Here is a 14,699-nt window from a genome sequence, read left to right as displayed (position 1 = left end):
CTTCAGATCAGTACATGAAGAGCTGGCTCACTGTTTTTTACCACTGCACAGAATTCCACTGCACGGACATACTACCATTTATTTACTCTCTTCTACCCTTACATGTAGACATTTAAGCTGTTTCCAATCTTTTACAAACAGGGCTTTCACAAATCATTTTGTATACGTCTCATTTCACACATGTGTGAGTATATCTGTAGGCTAAAATTCTGGAAGTAAAACTGCAGATTCACAATGCAGATACATTTGCAGTTTGGATAGGTTTTGCAAAATTGCCCTCCGCAGAGGTTGTACTACGCTCATCTACCATGTCTGAAGGAGGCCTGGCGGTGCCGTGGTTAAGTGCTTGGCTGCTAACCAAAAGGTTAGTGGTTCAAACCCACCATTGGCTCTGCAGGAGAAAGAAGTGGCAGTCTGCTTTTGTAAATATTACAGCCTTGGAAACCCTATGGAGCAGTTCTACTCTGTCTTACAGTGTCATGAGTCGGAATCAACTTGATGGCAATGGCTTTGGCTTTTGGTTTGCAGCATTTGAGAGCGCCTTGTTTCCACACATCCTTATGAACACACTGTTGTCAAACTTTTTGTTCTTTACTAATTTTGAAAGTAAAAAATGGTATCTCAAATTGGTTTTAATTTGCATTTTAATTAATAACTATCAGTGAAGTGTAGCATAAACTTCTAGAATTTTTTTTGAACAATCACATAAGGAAGCATTTATTTGAAGTTTAACATGAAATCATACACATAAAATTTGTATAAACACATACCTACATCGAGTCATAACACAGACAGCAAAGGACAAAGTAAAAACAAAGAAAACTAATTGGCGGCTATGTACACGTGGACACAATTGTGCCTTGTACACTGGAAAGTCTTTTACAAAATAATCATCTTAGATCAACAGGAGACCAATCTTCAACGTCATCCTGGCAAGATGGGTTACTTTACACCTCCTCCTGTTTTCTCCAAAGTCCTCCGTTAGTATGGCTGGTAATTGTTTTGGTGATTGCCACCCCCTCGAGATGCCCTGCCATATGTGCTCTGTTGGCCACTGTAGTCTGCATATTCCTGTCCACATCCACAGTTCCCATAGTTCTACCCAGTATAATCATATCCGCCATAGCCACTACAGTTTTAATCACCACCATAGGCACTACTGTAATTTCCGTATCCTTGGTCATAACAGTCATTAAATCCTTGGTTCCAGTTTTGGCCCTGACCTCGACCCCGACCCCGAGTACCACCTCGCCCACCAGCTGTGGCACCTCTTCCTCCTTTCTGCTGTTGCTGCCTATATACCTCTTTGGGTTGTGCAACTTTGATTTCACACTTCCCAGAACCAATTTGATGGTATCTGCTTTCTTATAATTCCTTTACGGGCTCTTCATCTGTATATGTGATAAAACAAAATCCTTTTCTTTCATTTGTTTTTGTATCCACGGGAAATTCAGTATTTTCAACCTCTCTGAAAGCGCCAAAACATTCTTTAAGTTGTTCTTCAGAAGAATCTGGGCTCAATCCACCCACAAAAACCTTTTTGGGAGGTTCCTTCCTTTTTGAAGCTTTGGCCCTTTTGGGGTCTGTCAATTTGGCATCCAGTTTGTGTTCTTTCAGTTCCAAAATCTTACCAACACTAGCAGCGTCTTTGAAACGCACAAATCCAAATCCTCTTGACCGTCCAGTGACCAGATCTGTTTTAACTGTGCAGTCTACAACCTCTCCAAATCGAGACAAATGGATCTTTCTTGCTAGTATCCCAGCTCAAGCCTCCAATAAACATTTGACCGTCATCCTGCTGATTCTTGCTCGCATCGATCTTGGATCCCCTTGCGAATTTCTCTAAGTTGCTGTATTCATTCATGTCCTCCATGGTGGCGGAGTTGTCGCAGCGGGGTGCTGACACGCAGACCCAGTCGCAGCAGTAGCTGTGGCGGAGCGTTGGGTGGAAGTGGATTTAAAATGGCGGCAGAAGAGCTAGTTTAAGAACTTTTTATAGGTCTTTTTCTATGAGATTTCTGTTCATATAATTTTTCTACCTCGTTGTTCATTTTCTTATGGTTTCTAAAAATCAGTGTATAGGAATAAGCTTTTGCTTGTAAAATGAATTATAAACATTTCCTGTTTCTTTTGGCTGACTAGTTTTTAATATGTAGAATATTTTGACTTTTATAGTCAGGTTTATTACTGTTTTCTCACATGGCTTCCTTGCTTTGTGTACTACCCAGAATGACTTTCTCTCCTTAGCCTCCTAGCTGTCCTGTAACCACGCATGATTTCCACACTCTCTTTTTCTTTAAGGATACAAAATATTTCAACATATAGAAAGGTATGGTAATATTTTTTTTAAAAAAAACACTGACATAAATGATAATATTTTGCTGTGTTTTAGAATTTTTTCTTTTAAAAACAGAAAACGTATAGTTCCCTTTGACTATCTCCCTAATACCAGTCCCCTCCCTCCTTCTTCAGAGGTAACCACTATTGTGAAGTTGGGATGTATCCCTCTGGTCTTTTTTTTTTTTTGTGAGGTTTTATATATGAAACTTATATATACACATATACATATATGAAACATATGTATATAAAACCCAAACCCATTGCCGTCAAGTTGATTCAGACTCATAGCAACCCTATAGGACAGAGTAGAACTGCCCCATAGAGTTTCCAAGGTGCACTTGGTGGATTTGAACTGTTGACCTTTTGGTTAGCAGCCCTAGCACTTAACCACTATGCCATTGGGGTTTCCATATATATATATATATATATATATATATATATATATATATATATATAATTTTCTTTCTTGGATTATTATTTTTTTAAATATTGTGTTTTTGATGAAGGCTTACACAGCAGTTTAGCTTCCTATTTAACAATTTCAATACAAGTTGTTCAGTGACATTGGTTACATTCTTCAGGACGTGAGAACATTCTCATTATTTCCATTGTGATTGTTCCATTTCCATTAGTCTAGTTTCTCCGCCCCCTTACATTCTCATCATTGTTTTAAAGTCATTGTTGATTATTTGGTCTCATGTAGGTGATTTTTTAAAGGAGCACAGTACTTACGGTAATATTCTGTGAGCCAATCTATTATTTAGCTACAAGGTGGCCTCAAGGGTTGGTTTCAGTTCAAGGTTTGAAGAGTATCTCAGGGCAGTAGTCTTGGGTACTCCTCTAGTCTCAACCAGTCCAGGAAGTCTGTTTTTTTTTTTTTTTTTTTTTTAAAGGAATTTGAAGTTCTGTTTCACATTTTTCTCCTATGCTCTCAGGCTCCATCTAATGTGGCCCTGATTAGAACGGTTGGTAGTGATAGCCAGGCACCATCTAGTTCTTCTGGTCTCAGGGTAAATATCCCTCTGGTCTTGGTCAGAGTCCTTAATTTTGACACCAGAAGATCCTTTCTAGCTACTTTAAGCAGGAGAGGTTTGTCCGTGGAAGGACTGAAGAAATAGACCTTTGACTGAGTTTCCTGGAGAGTACCCCTAAACCACACCTCAGAGCTGGGATGCCAAGGCTGTCACTGTGGCCCTGAGCCTTACTGCGTCTCCCACAATCAGACAGTCACCACTGCAGCTGCAGGGTCTAGAACACCATTTCTGACTCAATCTGCACCACTCAAAATGGATGCCCGTATATGGAACCTAAGGAGCCCTGGTGATGCAGTGGTTAAGCACTCAGCTGCTAACTGAAAGTTCAGCGGTTCGAATTGCAAAGATTACAACCTTGGAAACCCTATGGGGCAGTTCTACTCTGTCCTATAGGGTCACTGTGAGTTGAAATCGACTTGACGGCCACGAGTTTTATGTGGACCCTGCTTTTCTCCATTTGTGACTCTGTTCTAAATGAGAGTCTTGTACAAATGTATTGAACAGGTGACCCTAAATAAGATATAGAAACCTAGGGGCAAGGGAGTTGGAGTAAATGCATTAACTTTCTAGTTTGGGTATATACCAGGAGATGAAATTGTGTTGTGCAAGCCAATTCACAGTATTTGTAAACTTCTGAACATTTTAACGTCCCTACTACTCATTTTTCCATAAGGAAACGTTTATTGTTTGGGGTACTTAACAAATGTATGCAAATGGTGTCATCCTGCAACTTAGCCCTTTCATTCAATATTATTGTTAAGCCTTTCCGTGGTTGGTATCTGTAGCTCTACTTCGTTCATTTTAATTGCTGTATAGTATATAAAAACGAGTCCTGGGATGGTACAAATGTTTAGGCTGGAACTTTAAACCCATCCAGGGGCACCTCGGAAAATAGGCCTGGTGATCAGCTTCTGAAACGTCAGAGCCTTGAAAACTCTTAGGAGCACAGTTCTACTCTGAAACACATGAGTCACCATGAGTCAGAATGGACTCAACAGCATCTTTTTTTTTTTTAAATACTTCTTGGTGTTAGTCGCCATTGACTTGGTTCCGACTCATGTGAAAGTTGGAAACAAAGAAGAGGATCAGTAGTTTGAAAATATGGCCTTGGTGATAGAAGCAACACCAGGGATTGTAGGACAGAATTTTACAAGACCAACCACCTATTCATTGGAAATACCTCTTTTCAACAACATAAACAGCGACCATACACATGGACCTCACTGGTGGAATACACAGGGATCTAACTGACTACATCTGCGGAACGTGAAGATGGAGAAGCTTAATATCATCAGTCAGAATAAGGCCAGGGGCTGATTGCGAACAGACTATCAATTGCTCATATGCAAGGTCAAGCTGAAATTGAAGAAAATTAAAACAAGTCCATGAGAGCCAAAGTATGACCTTGAGTATATCCCACCTAAATTTAGAAACCATCTCAAGAATAGATTTGATGCATTGAACATTAACAACCAAAGACCAGATGAGTTATGGGATGACATCAAGGACATCATACATAAAGAAAGCAAAAGGTCGTTAAAAATACAGGAAAGAAAAAAAAAAAGACCAAAATGAATATCAAAAGAGACTCTGAAACTTGCTCTGGAACATAGAGTAGCTAAAGCAAAAAGAAGACATAATGAAGTAAAAGATCTCGACAGAATATTTCAAAGGGCAGCTTGAGAAGACAAAGTACAGTATTATAATGAAATGTACAAAGACGAGTTAGAAAACCAAAAGGGAAGAATATGGTCAGCATTTCTCAAAGTAAAAGAACTGAAGAAAAAATTCAAGCCTCGAGTTGCAATATTGTTGGATTCTGTGGGCAGAAAATTGAATGACACAGGAAACATAAAAAGAAGTTGGAAGGAATACAGAGTCACTGTACCAAGAAGAATTGGTCAATGTTCAACCGTTTCAGGTGGTAGCATATGATCAAGAACCGATGGTACTGAAGGAAGAAGTCAAAGCTGCACTGAAGGTATTGCTGAAAAACAAGCCTCCAGGAATTGACAAATACCAACTGAGATATTTCAACAGATACAACGCTGGAAGCATTCACTCATCCATGCCAAGAAATTTGGAAGACAGCTATCTGGCCAACCAACTGGAAGAGATCCATATGTGTGCCCATTCCAAAGAAAGGTGATCCAACGGAATGCAGAAATTATCGAACACTATCTTTTTTTTTTAATCATTAATATCACACTCTAATTTTGCTGAAGATATTTCAAAAACAATTGCAGCAGTACATTGACAGGGAACTACCAGAAATTCAAGCAGGATTCAGAAGAGGACTTGGAATGAGGGATATCATTGCTGATGTCAGGTGGATCTTGGCTGAAAGCAGAGAATACCAGAAAGATGTTTACATGTGCTTTATTGACTATGCAAAGGCATTCAACTATGTGGATCATAATAAATTATGGACAACATTGTAAAGAATGGGAATTCTAGAACACTTAATTGTGCTCATGTGGATCCTGTGCTTAGACCAAGAGGCAGTCATTTGAACAAAACAAGGGGATGCTGCATGGTTTAAAGTCAGGAAAGGTGTCCGGGCTATATCCTTTCGCCATACTTATTCAATCTTAATGCTGAGCAAATGATTCGAGAAGCTGGACTATATGAAGAAAAATGCAGCATCAGGATTGGAGGAAGACTCATTAACAACCTGCGATACACAGATGACACAATCTTGCTTGCTGAAAGCGAAGAGGACTTAAGATACTTTCTGATGTAGATCAAAGACTACAGCCTTCAGTACGGATTATACTTCAGCATAAAGAAAAATCCTCACAACTGGACCAATAAGCAACATCATGATAAATGGAGAAAAGATTGAAGTTGTCAAGGATTTTATTTTACGTGGACCCACAACCAATACCCATGGAAGCAGGAGTCAATGAATAAATCAAACAACATATTGCACTGGGCGAATCTGCTGCAAAAGACCTCTTTAAAGTATTAAAAAACAAAGATGTCACCTTGAGGACTAGGGTGCGCCTGACCCAAGCCATGGTATTTTCAATCACCTCATATGTACTTGAAAGCTGGACAGTGAATAAGGAAGACTAAGGAAGAATTGATGCCCTTGAACGACGGTATTGGTAAAGAATATTGAATATACTATGGACTGCCAGTAGAATGAACAAATCTGTCTTGTAAGAAGTACAGGCAGAATACTCCTTAGAAGTGAGGATAGTGAGACTTTGTCTCACATATTTTGGACATGTTATCAGGAGGAACCAGTCCCAGGAGAAGGACACCAAACCAAAAAACCAAACCCAGTGCCGTCGAGTTGATTCTGAGAAGGACACCATGCTTGGTAAAGTAGAAGCTCCCTCAAAGAGATGGATTGGCACAGTGGCTATAACAATGGTCTGAAACATAGCAAGGATTGTGAGGGTGGTGCAGGACAAGCCAGTGTTTTGTTCTGTACAAACTGACTCGACAGCACCTAACAACAACTATATATATATATATAAAAAATAGATGTATATATATGTGTATATATATATGTATATATATTATACATACATATATAGATGCAAAATTGTTGAATTGAGGCACTTTAGTGAATATTTTCAAAATGCTCTCTGAAGTGGTTGTACCAACCTTACATTCCTATCATTGATATTTAAAAGTTTACATTTTCTCATACCCTCTTTAACACTTGGTATTGTCAGATTTTAAAGACTTTTGCTAATCTGAAGGGTGTAATATCTTTTTTTTTCTTTCTGTTTTTATTCATTTGTAGGCACATTCTTTATATATTCTGAATACTAATACTGTGTCCATTCTGTAGACTGAAAATATCATCTAATCTGTAACATGTTTTTTGATGTCTTTTGTCATACATAATTGGAGCCCTGGTGGTACAGTGGTTAAGCACTCAGCTGCTAACAGAAGGGTCAGCAGTTTAGCCCACCAGCTGTTCTGCAGGAGAAAGATGTGGCAGTCTGCTCCCATAGATTACAGCTTTGGAAACCTCATGGGGCAGTTCTACTCTGTTTTATAGGGTTGAGTTGGAATCTCTTTGATCGCAATGGGTTTGGTCTTGGTACGGGTAGGTACTTTCTTTCTTTTATGGTTTCTCAAGCTTTTGGTGTCTTTATTTTTAAAAATTTATTTTAAAACTCACATAGAGTAAAATTCATTCTTTTTTTGTGTATGTTCCAAGAGTCTTGGCAAATACCTAACTGTGGCAACCACTGATCTGTTTCCCATCTATTTTATAGTATTGCCTTTTCCAGAATGTCTTTTAAGTATAATCATTACAGTATGTAGCTCTTTAAGTCTAGCTTCTTTCACTTAGTGTAATGCATTTAGGATTCATCCATGTTTTGTGTCCGTACTTTGTTTTTCAATTGAAAGTCATTGTAGTCTTTCCAGTTTTGGGTGATTATAAACAAAACGACGTAAACATTTGTGTACAGGTTTATATGTGAGCATGTTTTCATTTCTCTTGGGTAATGAGTGGGATGGCTAGGTCATACAGTCACCCTATGTTTAACTTTACAAGAAAAGGACAAGCCTCTCCAAAGTGGTTGTGCCATGTCACATGTCCGCTTGCAATGGATCATGTATCTTCTTTGACAGAATATCTGTTCAAAATTTTTATTGTTGCTGTTTGCTTTTTAATTATTGAAAGATCTTTATATATTCTGGATATACTTTATAGGTACATGACTTGCAAATATTTTCCCCCAGTCCTCTTTCCCTATCTTAATATTCAAAGATCAGCAATTCTTAATTTTTAATGGAGTCCAGTTGATCAATTTTTCCTTTTATGTACTGTGCTTTTGGTGTCACATATAAGACCTCTTTGCTTAATCCAGGTTAAAAAGAATTTCTGCACTTTTTTTCTAAAAGCTTTACAGTTTTATATTTTACATTTAAATCTATGATCCACTTTAATGTTTCTGTGAGGGGTGAGGTTAAGTCTAAGTTTTTTTTTGCATATTTTAAAAAATTGTTACAACCTCATTTGTTGTAAAGACTATCCTAACCCCATTGTCTTTGAACCATTGTAAAATACCAGTTGGCCATATTTGCGTGGAGTTTCTATTCTGTCTTCATTATTGTACAACTTTATGTTAAGTCTTTAAATCAGGTATCATGACCTCTCCAACTTCATTCACTTTTTTCAAATTGTTTGGACTATTCTACTTCGCTTTCCCATATAAATTTGCAAATCAACTTGTCAGTGTGCCAAAAAAAATCATGCTGAGATTTTCATGATTAGGTTAAATCTATAGATAAATTTGGGAAGAATATCTCTCCATTTATTTAGGTCTTTAAAAAATTTCATTGGTATAATATAGCATACAGCATACAAATCTTGTACATTTTTTGTTAGAGTTACAACTAAGGATTTCATGGTTTTTGGTGTCATTGTAAGTATTTCAATTTGCAATTGTTTGTTTCTGTTATATAGAAATACAGCTGATTTCAGTGTGTTAACCTTATATCCTACAACCTTGCCGAACTCAAATAGATGCTTTGGGATTTTTATAGACAGTCATGTCATCTGTGAATAGAGACAATTTTATTTCTTCCTTTCCAATCTGTATGTTTTCATTTCTTTTTCTTTAATAATTGCACTGGTCTGGACTTCCAGTATGATGTTGAATAGGCTTGGTGAAAGCGCAGAGATACCAGCTTTGTTCCAAACTTACGGGGAGGCATTCAGCTTTCACCATGAGGTATAATGTTAGCTTTAAGTTTTTTTGTAAATTCCCTTTATCAGGTTGAAGTTTCCCTCTACTTCCTTTGCTGAGGATTTTTATGATGAAAATTGAATTTTGTCAAATACTTTTCTGCATCAATTGTTCATGTCTTTTTTTTTAAATTGTGGTGAAAATATACACACCCAATCGCCAGTACAACTTCTACATTTACAATTCAACGGCATTGATTACATTTTTCATGTTGTGCTACCATGACTGCTATCCTTTTCTAATATATCCCACCACCATTAACATAAGCTCAATATCTGCCAAATGAAAACTCCCTTCTGGTATCATTTTGAGAAAGTTTTTCCCATTCCAATGTCCTTATTTTTTTCACATAAAGATCTTTAATCTAGAATTGATTTTCCATATGCTTTGAGCATATGTCATTGTTTTTTCTAATTCCAGCTTTGTCCTTTTCTATGGCTTTTATTCCTTAAACTTACATTAGTCATATTTTATTTCTTCCCCAGTGGTTAAGAGCTTGGCTGCTAACCAAAAGGCTGGCAGTTCCAATCTACCAGCTGCTTCTAGGAAACCCTAAGGGGCAGTTCTACTATGAGTCGGAATCGACTCAATGGCAATGAGTTTCGGTTTTGCTTTCCTTTTAGTGATTATGTGCTACATTCTCCTATTCCTTTGCCAGTTTCCTTTGACTTTTTTTGCGTGTGTTGAAAATACATTCCGCAAAACTTTTGCCAATTCAACAATTTCTACGTCTAATTCAGTGACATTCATTAATTTTTCATGTTATGCAACCATTCTCGTTATCCTTTTCCGAATTATTCTAACCATTTATATAAACTCAATCTCCCCTAAGCAATAACTCCCTCCCCTCCCATGCTGGTAACCACTCATAATCTTTGGTTTCTATATATTTGCTTATTTCATATAAGTGAGATCACACTGTATTTGTCCTTTTGAGACTAACTTCATTTTGCTCAGCATGTTTTCAAGGTTCATCCATGTTGTGGTATGCACACATCAGGACTTAATTCCTCTTTATGGCTGAGTGATATTTCACTGTATGTGTAAGCGACATCTTGTTTATCCATTCATCTGTTCACGGACATTTTGGTTATTTCTACCTTCTGGCTGTTGTGGAAAGTGCTGCAATGAGCATTGGTGTACAGGTTTCAGTTTGCATTCTTGCTCATTTCTTTTGGGTATTTACCTGGGATTGGGATTGCTGGATCATATGGTAATTCTGTGCTCAACTTTCTGAGGAACCGCCAAACTGTTTTCCATAGCGGCTGTACCATTTTACATTCCCACCAGCAGTAGACAAGAGTTGATTTCCTTCAACTTTTAAGTAATCATTTTGAAAGTCTAAAATAAACAAAGATCTCTTTCCTGAATATTTAGTTTACATTGTTTTGTAAACTACCTCCACTGATTACACACTATTGTTATTCCCCCCATGAAATATATTTACTTAGTTTCGCCCAGATGTTTATCAGATATTTATGTTTATCTTTGTTTACCACTGCTTTCTGGAACCTACCTCTTCTTTATGGGTTCATTATTACATTTTACAGAAATTTGTCCTTCAGCAGTTCTTTCCACAGGGGTCTGTTTGTAGTTCACTGTGTCTACATGACAAAATTTGTCTTTACCTTTTCTCTTGAATGATAGTTTAGTGTATAATTCTAGGTTGACTACTGATATCCTTCAGTATTTTGAAAATGTTATTCCTTTGTCTTCTGATTATTGTTGTAGATAAGAAGTCTGGATCGCAGTCTAACTCTAGTTCCTTTTCATGTGATCTTTTCTGAAGCTTTTGTTTTTTCTCTGTGCTCAGTGTTCTGCATTTTCACTTTTGTGTGGATTTATTTATCCTACTTGGGATTCAGTGTGCCCTTTAAATCTGAGGGCTGTGTCTGTCCTAAATCCTGAAGGACTCTCAGCCTTTCCTTGGCAAGAGTCTCTCCCATTTATTCTCTCTTCTGATCTCCTACTAGACACATTTTTTTTCTTTATTTTTATTGTGCTTTAAGTCAAAGTTTACAAGTCAGTCTCTCATACAAAATTTATATACACCTCGCTATTTACTGCTAATTGCTTTCCCCCTAATGAGACAGCATACTCCTTCCCTCCACTCTCTCTTTTCGTGTCCATTCAGCCAGCTTCTGACCCCCTCTGCCCTCTCATCTCCTCTCCAGACAGGAGACGCCAACAGTCTCATGTGTCTACTTGATCCAAGAAGCTCATTCTTCACCAGTATCATTTTCTATTCCATTGTCCATTCCAATCCCTGTCTGAAGAGTTGGCTTTGGGAATGGTTCCTGTCTTGGGATAAAAGAAGGTCTGGGGACTGTGGCCTCCAGGGTCCTTCTAGTCTCATTCAGACCATTAAGTCTGGTCTTTTTACGTGAATTTGGGGTCTGCATCCTACTGCTCTCCTGCTCCCTCACGGGTTCTCTGTTCTGTTCCCTGTCAGGGCAGTCAACAGGTGTAGCCGGGCACCATCTAGTTCTTCTGGTCTCAGTCTGATGTAGTCTCTGGTTCATGTGGCCCTTTCAGTCTCTTGGGCTCATAATTACCTTGTGTCTTTGGTGTTCTTCATTCTCCTTTGGTCCAGATGGGTTGAGACCAATTGATGCATCTTAGATGGCCGCTTGCTAGTGTTTAAGACCCCAGACACCACTCTCCGAAGTGGGATGCAGAATGTTTTAATAGATCTTATTATGCCAGTTGACTTAGATGTCCCCGGAAACCATGGTCCCCAAACCCCCGGCCCTGCTACACTGGCCTTCAAAGTGTTGTTTGTTCAGGAAACTGCTTTTGATTTAGTCCAGTTGTGCTGACCTCTCCTGTACTGTGTGTTGTCTTTCCCTTCACCTAAAGTAGTTCCTATCTACTAATTAGTGAGTACCCCTTTCCCACCTTCCCTCCCTCCTCCCTCTCATAACCACAAAAGAATGTTTTCTTCTCAGTTTAAACTATTTCTCAAGTTTTTATAATAGTGGTCTTATACAATATTTGTCCTTTTGCAACTAATTTCAGTCAGCATAATGCCTTCCAGGTTCCTCCATGTTATGAAAGGTTTCACAGATTCCTCACTGTTCTTTATCGATGCGTAGTATTCCACTGTGTGAATATACCATAATTTATCCATTCATCCGTTGATGGGCACCTTGGTTGCTTCCATCTTTTTGCTGTTGTAAACAGTGCTGCAATGAACATGGGTGTGCATATATCTGTTCGTGTAAAGGCTCTTATTTCTCTAGGATATATTCCAAGGAGTGGGATTGCTGGATCGTATGGTAGTTCTATTTCTAGCTTTTTAAGGAAGCGCCAAATGGATTTCCAAAGTGGTTGAACCATTTGACATTCCCACCAGCAGTGTAGAAGTGTTCCAATCTCTCCACAGCCCCTCCAACATTTATTATTTTGTGTTTTTTGGATTAATGCCATCCTTGCTGGAGTGAGATGGAATCTTATTGTAGTTTTGATTTCCATTTCTGTAATGGCTAATGATCGTGAGCATTTCCTCGTGTATCTATTAGCTACCTGAATGTCTTCTTTAGTGAAGTGCCTGTTCATATCTTTTGCCCATTTTTTAATTGGGTTGTCTTTTTGTAGTTGAGTTTTTGCAGTATCATGTAGATTTTAGAGATCAGATGTTGATCAGAAATGTCATAGCTAAAAACTTTTTCCCAGTCTGTAGGTAATCTTTTTACTCTTTTGAAGTCTTTGGATGAGCACAAGTGTTTGATTTTTAGGAGCTCCCAGTTACCCAGTTTCTCTTCTACATTCTTTATAATGTCTTCTATACTGTTTATGCCATGTATTAGGGCTCCTAACATTGTCCCTATTTTTTCTTCCATGATCTTTATTGTTTTAGATTTTATATTTAGGTCTTTGATCCATTTGGAGTTAGTTTTTGTGCATGGTGTGAGGTATGGGTCTTGTTTCATTTTTTTGCAGTTGGATACCCAGTTGTGCCAGCTCTATTTGTTAAAAAGACTGTCTTTTCCCCATTTAACCGACTTTGGGCCTTTGTCAAATATCAGCTGCCCATATGTGGATGGATTTATATCTGGATTCTCAATTCTGTTCCATTGGTCTATGTATCTGTTGTTGTACCAGTACCAGGCTGTCTTGACTACTGTGGTGGTATAATAGTTTCTAAAATCAGGTAGAGTGATGCCTCCCACTTAGTTCTTCTTTTTCAGGAAGGCTTTACTTATCTATCTGGGGCCTCTTTCCCTTCCGTATGAAGTTGGTGATTTGTTTCTCCAACTCATTAAAAAATGTCATTGTAAGTTAGATCGGAATTGCATTGTATCTATACATCGCTTTTGGTAGAATAGACATTTTTACAATGTTAAGTATTCCTATCTGTGAGCGAGGTATGTTTTTCCACTTACGTAGGTCTGTTTTGGTTTCTTGCAGTAGTGTCTGGTAGTTTTCTTTGTATGGGTCTTTTACATCTCTGGTAAGATTTATTCCTAAGTATTTTATCTTTTGGGGGGCTACTGTAGATGGTATTGATTTGGTGATTTCCTCTTTGATGTTCTTTTTGTTGGTGTAGAGGAATCCAACCAATTTTTGTATGTTTATACTCTGCTGAACTCTTCTATTAGTTTCAGTAGTTTTCTGGAGGATTCTTTAGGGTTTTCTGTGTACGAGATCATGTCATCTGCAAATAGAGATGATTTTACTTTTTCCTTGCCAATTTGGATGCCCTTTATTTCTTTATCTAGCCTACTAGCTCTGGCTTGGATGTCTAGCACAATGTTGAATAAGCTACTAGACACATTTTGAAGCATTTCATTCGGTCCTCCATATTTTTGTGTTTCTTTTTTTCCATTTTTCTCTGTCTGTACTGCATGCTGGAGCCCTGGTAGTGCAGGGCTAAGTGTTTGGCTGCTAACCAAGAGATCTGCAGTTTCAATCTACCAGCTACTCCTGGGAAACCCTGTGAGGCAGTTCTACTCTGTCCTATAGGTTTGCTATGAGTTGGTATCAACTCCAAAGCAATGGTTTTTTTGGTACTGCATTCTGGGTGATTTCCTTAAATCTGTGTTCCAATTTACTAATTTTCTCTTTGGTTATGTCTGAACTTTTGTTAAACCTGTACACTGAGGTTTTGCTTCTTTGTTTCAGCGACTATATTCATCTTTAGAAGGTCTATTTAGTTATTTTTCAAATCCACCTATTAAAAACTATCTTGGTTTACCTTATGATTTCTATTGCTTCTTTGATCTCTTCAAACATGTTAAACATACTCTATTATTACTAGTTCTTGGTGGTGCATTGCTGTCTACCTTATGATGGCTGAGTTCCTTGTGTGCTTCATTTCCTCTTCTTTTTTGGTACATGGAAGAGGGAAGAAAGCTTTCTTCCCAGCTCAGTCCAAAATTATCAATTCAGGCCAAATGTCTTCCCACAGGAAAGAGGTCTTTGTTTCCTTAGACAAAGACCCCTGAGGGGCTCACCCTGTCAGACCTCCAGGGTGCCTCTGTCTTTGAATGGGTACCAAGTACTTAGTATGTATCCCTGAGCCCCTTTCCTACCCCATTAGTCCTCCATGATATCCTGACATCTCTGAATGAGTACCAAGTGGTGAATTAAAGTCAGTTCT

The 14,699-nt window shown here is 38.1% G+C and overlaps 1 pseudogene; it reads right to left on the bottom strand.

Annotated features, from left to right (window-relative positions):
* Positions 1-687: 687 nt before the first annotated feature.
* Positions 688-2,715, bottom strand: LOC100658222 (heterogeneous nuclear ribonucleoprotein D-like; annotated as a pseudogene).
* Positions 2,716-14,699: the final 11,984 nt, after the last annotated feature.

The sequence above is a fragment of the Loxodonta africana genome, chromosome 13 (assembly GCF_030014295.1).
Source record: "Loxodonta africana isolate mLoxAfr1 chromosome 13, mLoxAfr1.hap2, whole genome shotgun sequence".
NCBI lineage: Eukaryota > Metazoa > Chordata > Mammalia > Proboscidea > Elephantidae > Loxodonta > Loxodonta africana.
This window is presented reverse-complemented; position numbering and strand designations above follow the sequence as displayed.